This window comes from Triturus cristatus, chromosome 8 (genome assembly GCF_964204655.1).
Source record: "Triturus cristatus chromosome 8, aTriCri1.1, whole genome shotgun sequence".
In the NCBI taxonomy this organism is placed as follows: domain Eukaryota; kingdom Metazoa; phylum Chordata; class Amphibia; order Caudata; family Salamandridae; genus Triturus; species Triturus cristatus.
In genome coordinates, this window is record NC_140591.1 from 25,163,256 (window position 1) to 25,169,980 (window position 6,725).

A 6,725-nucleotide genomic window follows, 5' to 3' on the forward strand; every position below is an offset into this window, starting at 1 on the left:
TCGGAAATGCCAGATCCCGTTTTTTTACAAAAAGCAACAGGAGCACCTCAAATGCCTTTAGTTGGAGTGTCCAAATATTTTTATGTTCCACTCTTTATTTTGCCATTTCACTCCCTTACCATAGAATGATAAGCTTAGCCAGGGATTCTGTAGCTGAGAAAGCTTTCAGAGGACTGAAACAAACCTTTACTTAAGCCCCAGTCGTACGCTATCCAGATTTAACTAGGAAATTTGTTGTTGAGACTGACGCCTCTGACCCGGCCATTGGTGATGTTCTTTTACAGCTTCAAAAACAAGATGGGATAGAAAACCCAACTTTTTCCCCCTCTCATATTTTGCCCGGCTCCAAAAAGAAGTATTCTGTGTTAGAGAGAGAACTTTTGGAAATAAAAATGGCTTGCTCTAAATGGAGAGATTTTTTGATAGAGGCTGGGAACCCTTCGAACTGTGCACTGATCATTGTTACATACAGTGGCTCGGGGCTAAGCAATGCAGAATAGCTGATAAGCCCATTGAGCCTAATTTTTCATTCAGTATGACTTCTTTATTAATCATATTCCTGATTCTAAGAATACCTTGACTTATTCCCTATTCATGCAGATATCTATCCTGAATCCTCTCCAACTTGTGTTCAAAATATCCTTTCTCTACAAAGTTCATTGGGGTGACACAATCTTTTCTTAAAATAGTGCAAGCCAGTTATTCTAGAGTCATGAAAAAGCATTGAGAAACCTTAGAAGGGCAAACCTACAAACAAGCGTATCCTGTAGTCAAAAGAAAGGCCTCATTCATTCTCTCTAAAGAATTGAGGTTGGAAGTCTTCAAGATGTGCCATGATTCTTCCATTGCTGGTCACAGAGGAATTAAATCTACTTTGGAGGTCCTTCTTCGTTCCTTTTGGTGGCCCTCCGTTAGAAGTAACACTGAACTTTATGTTAAATCGTGCCCCATCTGTTCCCAGGGGAAGTTTCTCACTTTTGCTTCTCTGCAATTCTGCAGCCCTTGCTAGTACCTACAGGGACATGGCATACTATTTACAGTGATTTAATTGTAGCCTTGCCTCTATCAGGTTATCATTTTTGTAAGATGGCTATTTCACAGCACTAAGAAATTACCTTCTGCTAAAACCTTAGGACACATTTTTTATGAGAATATTTTTGTTTACATAGGGTACTTCGGGTTATTTCAGATCAGGAGCCTCAATTAGTCTTGCGTTTTTAGAAGTCCTTTTGTAAAACTCCCACATTGATGTGGTCTTGTCTTTTGGATTTCATCCTCAGACTAATGATCAAACTGAATGACTTAACCAGGGACTGGAACAATATCTTCAATGCTTTAGCAACTCCAGTGATAGTGCCGCTCAGTCTTCACCATTTTTCTGACTTTTTGGTCTTCATCCTAGAACCTTTCCTTCAGTTTTTCAAGGTCCAGTTATGGCCCCTGCAGCTGCTAGCTTTGTTTGACAGTTACAAACCATTCAACTTAAGATTTTCTTTAGTCTTTAGGAGTTTAAGAATGTAATGATGTTCTTCAATGATGCCCATCATTAGCATTCTTCTGATTATAACAGCATTAAGATTTGGTTATCCTCTTAAGTTTTTGCCTTCTCATCTTTCAACAAATTTAAACCTTGGTTTGATGGACCATTTAGGTTCATCCAAATGAAGAATCCAGTTGCCTTTCAAGTTTATTTGCAATTGAGTTGGAAGATTCATCCACTGTTTCATTCTTCCCAATTGAAACCGTACAGTGTGAATCGCTTTTAATGCCTCCCCCTATTTTGGTGAACAACGAACCAGAATTTGAAGTTCAACAGATTTGTGAATCATGTTTCTTTAGGAACAAATTATAATTCTTAATTCACTGGAAGGAATATCCCCTAAGTGAAAGTCATGGGAAGATGCTACTTCAGTTCACGCTTCAGTTCTGGTCTGACCCCATCTGTTCCCAGGCAACGTTTCTCGCTTTTGATCGTCTGCACTTCTGCAGTCCTTACTAGTACCTGCAGGGACATGGCATCCTATTTCCAGGGATTTAATTGTAGCCCTACCTCCATCAGGAGGTAATCATATTTTCATGGTCACCGTTGATTCTTTTTCCAAGATGGCTCATTTCACAGCACCTTCTGCTAAAACCTTACGCCATTTTTTTTTGTCAGGAGATCTTTTTCGTTTACATGGGGTACCTCAAATTAATTCAGATCGAGGACCTCACTTTCAGAAGTCCTCTTGCAAAACTCTCCACATTGATGTGGCCTTGTCTTCCAGATTTCATCCTCCGACCAATGATCAAACTGATTGACTTAATCAGGAGACTGCAACAATATCTTTGATGCTTTAGCATAAGAACATCCAAATCGTGAATCCAGTTGCCTTTCAAGTTCAATTGCCATTGAGTTGGAAGATTCATCCAGTGTTTCATTACTCCCAATTGAAACCTTAAAGTGTTGCTCCCTTTCAATGCCTTTTTTCTATGCCTCCTCCTCTTTATGTGAACAACAAAACAGAATTTTAAGTTCAAGAGATTTGTGATTCATGTTTCTTTAGGAAAAAATTACAATACTCAATTCACTGGAAGGAATATCAGTAATGTGAAAGGTCATGGAAAGATGCTTCCTCAGTTCATGCCTCAGTTCTGGTCTGACTTTTTTCAGGTAATTTCTAGACAACTCTGGAGCTTCGAAAGGGAGGCGTACTGTTGCACTGCTGCCAGTGTCCTGCCCAATGTCAGTGCCCAAGGCTATCACGGACGGGTGGAACGCATGGTACCCGCAGAGCTGGAAGGTAGGTGAGAGTGTTGGTGGGCCACCGCACTCAATCTAAACTTACTTTTGGGTGGGCGGGTGGCCAGCTAATTTTGTTCCCTACACTACTTTTCCTCTCCCGGGGTGGGGGGCTGTAGGTGCGATGTTCTATCAGGAGACACCATCGGAGACTCTTTACTTACATTCTTTCTCTCTCACAGAATCACATGTGAGTACTTCCGAGGAATAATATTTTACCCAATTCAAGATGGCTGTCACAATATTGAACGTTACAACAAACAAATGATGGACGGAATGCTGACAATGCAGACATTCTCCCCCAGTCAAGAGATCTGGGTTAAATCCATCGTTCTTTTGCCCACTACACCACCCCAGTTTAGACATGGCCATATGCAAATCAGTCTTGACCCTGTGCCTCATGGGAACAGTCCAGCCCGAACTGCCAAGCCATGTCTTCCCTGGACCGGAATCAAGCATCCTAGGACCGGTTTCTGGCTATCAGCCGTCATCAGCCAGGATAGCTTGACTCCAGTGGCGTAGTGAGCACGGGTCCCACGTCTGGGAATACCCATCCCACTTAGGGCGAAAAGCGTTACAACAAACAAATGATGGACGGAATGCTGACAATGCAGACATTCTCCCCCAGTCAAGAGATCTGGGTTAAATCCATCGTTCTTTTGCCCACTACACCACCCCAGTTCAGACATGGCCATATGCAAATCAGTCTTGACCCTGTGCCTCATGGGAACAGTCCAGCCCGAACTGCCAAACCATGTCTTCCCTGGACCGGAATCAAGCATCCTAGGACCGGTTTCTGGCTATCAGCCGTCATCAGCCAGGATAGCTTGACTCCAGTGGCGTAGTGAGCACGGGTCCCACGTCTGGGAATACCCATCCCACTTAGGGCGAAAAGCGTTACAACAAACAAATCATGGACGGAATGCTGACAATGCAGACATTCTACCCCAGTCAAGAGATCTGGGTTCAATCCATCGTTCTTTTGCCCACTACACCACCCCAGTTTAGACATGGCCATATGCAAATCAGTCTTGACCCTGTGCCTCATGGGAACAGTCCAGCCCGAACTGCCAAGCCATGTCTTCCCTGGACCGGAATCAAGCATCCTAGGACCGGTTTCTGGCTATCAGCCGTCATCAGGTAGGATAGCTTGACTCCAGTGGCGTAGTGAGCACGGGTCCCACGTCTGGGAATACCCATCCCACTTAGGGCGAAAAGCGTTACAACAAACAAATGATGGACGGAATGCTGACAATGCAGACATTCTCCCCCAGTCAAGAGATCTGGGTTAAATCCATCGTTCTTTTGCCCACTACACCACCCCAGTTCAGACATGGCCATATGCAAATCAGTCTTGACCCTGTGCCTCATGGGAACAGTCCAGCCCGAACTGCCAAACCATGTCTTCCCTGGACCGGAATCAAGCATCCTAGGACCGGTTTCTGGCTATCAGCCGTCATCAGCCAGGATAGCTTGACTCCAGTGGCGTAGTGAGCACGGGTCCCACGTCTGGGAATACCCATCCCACTTAGGGCGAAAAGCGTTACAACAAACAAATCATGGACGGAATGCTGACAATGCAGACATTCTACCCCAGTCAAGAGATCTGGGTTCAATCCATCGTTCTTTTGCCCACTACACCACCCCAGTTTAGACATGGCCATATGCAAATCAGTCTTGACCCTGTGCCTCATGGGAACAGTCCAGCCCGAACTGCCAAGCCATGTCTTCCGTGGACCGGAATCAAGCATCCTAGGACCGGTTTCTGGCTATCAGCCGTCATCAGCCAGGATAGCTTGACTCCAGTGGCGTAGTGAGCACGGGTCCCACGTCTGGGAATACCCATCCCACTTAGGGCGAAAAGCGTTACAACAAACAAATGATGGACGGAATGCTGACAATGCAGACATTCTCCCCCAGTCAAGAGATCTGGGTTAAATCCATCGTTCTTTTGCCCACTACACCATTTGTCACAATATTGAAGTCAATAACCTTTTTCCCACTCAAATATACACTGTTAGGCATTTCCGGTTTCTGTGGCTATAAAAGAAGGGAAATTGGTTTGTTCATCACGTCACAGCGCTTCACGCAGACCAGTCATCTTGTTCCAGGGCTCCTGATTGTATGGCAGGTTTTTCCTGCGGTTTTGCCAGTTTTCATTCTATCTTTCCTCTTCCTTCAGGGTTATCCTGCGTATCCAGTCTTTACCTGGTTCCTCCTTGGAATTCTTCTGGAAGGGTCTCTTCTTTTCCAATGGTGTCTTTGACCTCGAGCCGTGGTCAGTATTAGCCTGTATTTCAGTCCAGGACTTCTGTGTCCTCTCTAAGATTTTTTGCCTTTGTCCTTTTTCCTCCATTAGGGGCATTTTCCAGGATGCACCTTCTGCTTAGGCGCTACCTAGTGGTTACTGGAAGGGGATGCCCATACCTCTGACAGACTAAGACAGTGAAAACCTGGGTCACTGGATCGACCCGCAGCCAGAAACTCTCCATCAGGTGTCCAGTTCATGACTTCATCAAGGGCCTTTATATCTCCAGTTGGGTTATACATTGTACCCACTGTTAGTTTTTGAGGGTGAAAATGTCATTTTTTAACATATTTTGGCCATTGAGGTCTGCCTATCACTGTGCCACATGTACCGGGGGGCCCTTACGGATTAGAATGGCTATCCCACCTTTCCTGCTTGCTTCTGTTTTCGTGTCATGACGCATGAGGGAGGTTTGCATGAACAGTGCACCTTCACCACACACTCTCTTCTAACGTCTTCAGTCTCCAAGGGCGTGATATGGGTCTCCAATAACAGGATCAGATCTGGAGAGAGTGATTTGAGGTATGTGAGGGTTTTCTTCCTTTTAAAGTAGTGTGTAAATCCATTAGTACTGGGACACTACTGCTAAGTCACTGTCATTGGTGATCTGGTTCTGAGCAGAAGGCCTACTGGGGCAGTGGGTAATTGGAGTGTTTGGGAAGAATTCCAGACAGGAAGGGTGAGAGGTTCATTTTAGGATATATGAACCCCTGTGTACACTGATCGTCTCCGGGTTCAAATACCTATAGTGAAGAAGGTGATTGTTGCACTCTCTTGGGAGTCCAAGTCAATAAAGTTCTGTTGGTTGAGGGGATAATATGGCCACAAACATGACTTTGGTTGGGGTAGCTGCTGGACATCTAGGTAAATAGCCAGAGGGAGCTCCGCAGCGCAGGCCCGCACCATGATGTGGCAGCCTCAGATGCAAAGCATATATTCTGAGGATGCAATAGAAATAGGTCTGCGCGGTGGGTTGCTGGAGGAGGTAGTGAAAAGCTATAAGGACTGTTAGGTCTTGTGCGTATGTCCTTCAGTGGTATATGTGCCATTAATAGACTTGTGCAAATATTAGAGTGCAAAACTGAGGAATCTGCTTCAAATGACATGAGGCTTGACAACATTCCCCCTTGCATCCCCTCTGCCCTAACGTGTTTCCAGAGGGCACAACCGGACGGCATGTAGAGTTCTCAATCAGTACAATCGAAGAGGACGGCATCATAAAATGTATATATATAGGAGGTGTCGCTTAGAAAGAAATTATGAAAGTTCAAATGCGGCTGTTGCTTCCGTGAGAGAGTTATGAGGTTCCTCCTCCTTCTGTAGGTTTGAGTGGAGACCTGGACTTATCTCTGTGTCGAGTCTGAGGGCGTCTCTGCTGATGTAAGCCTTCCGAAGCCCGTTCCCTTTAAGCTCCTCAATCCCTGTCCTCTCTCCAGTCAGCGCATCTTTATCTATTCTATCTTTCACAGGTGAAGATGACCTCATATATGACATCACTCATAACATGTTAAATGACATCATTGAAGACATCTCTCTCTGGTCAACTTCTTATTTCCATTGTGGTCTGTGGTGCCCAGCCTGTTCACTTTCCCTGGACAGGTGGATTGAAGGGATCTTGACAGAAGCCAGCATTGA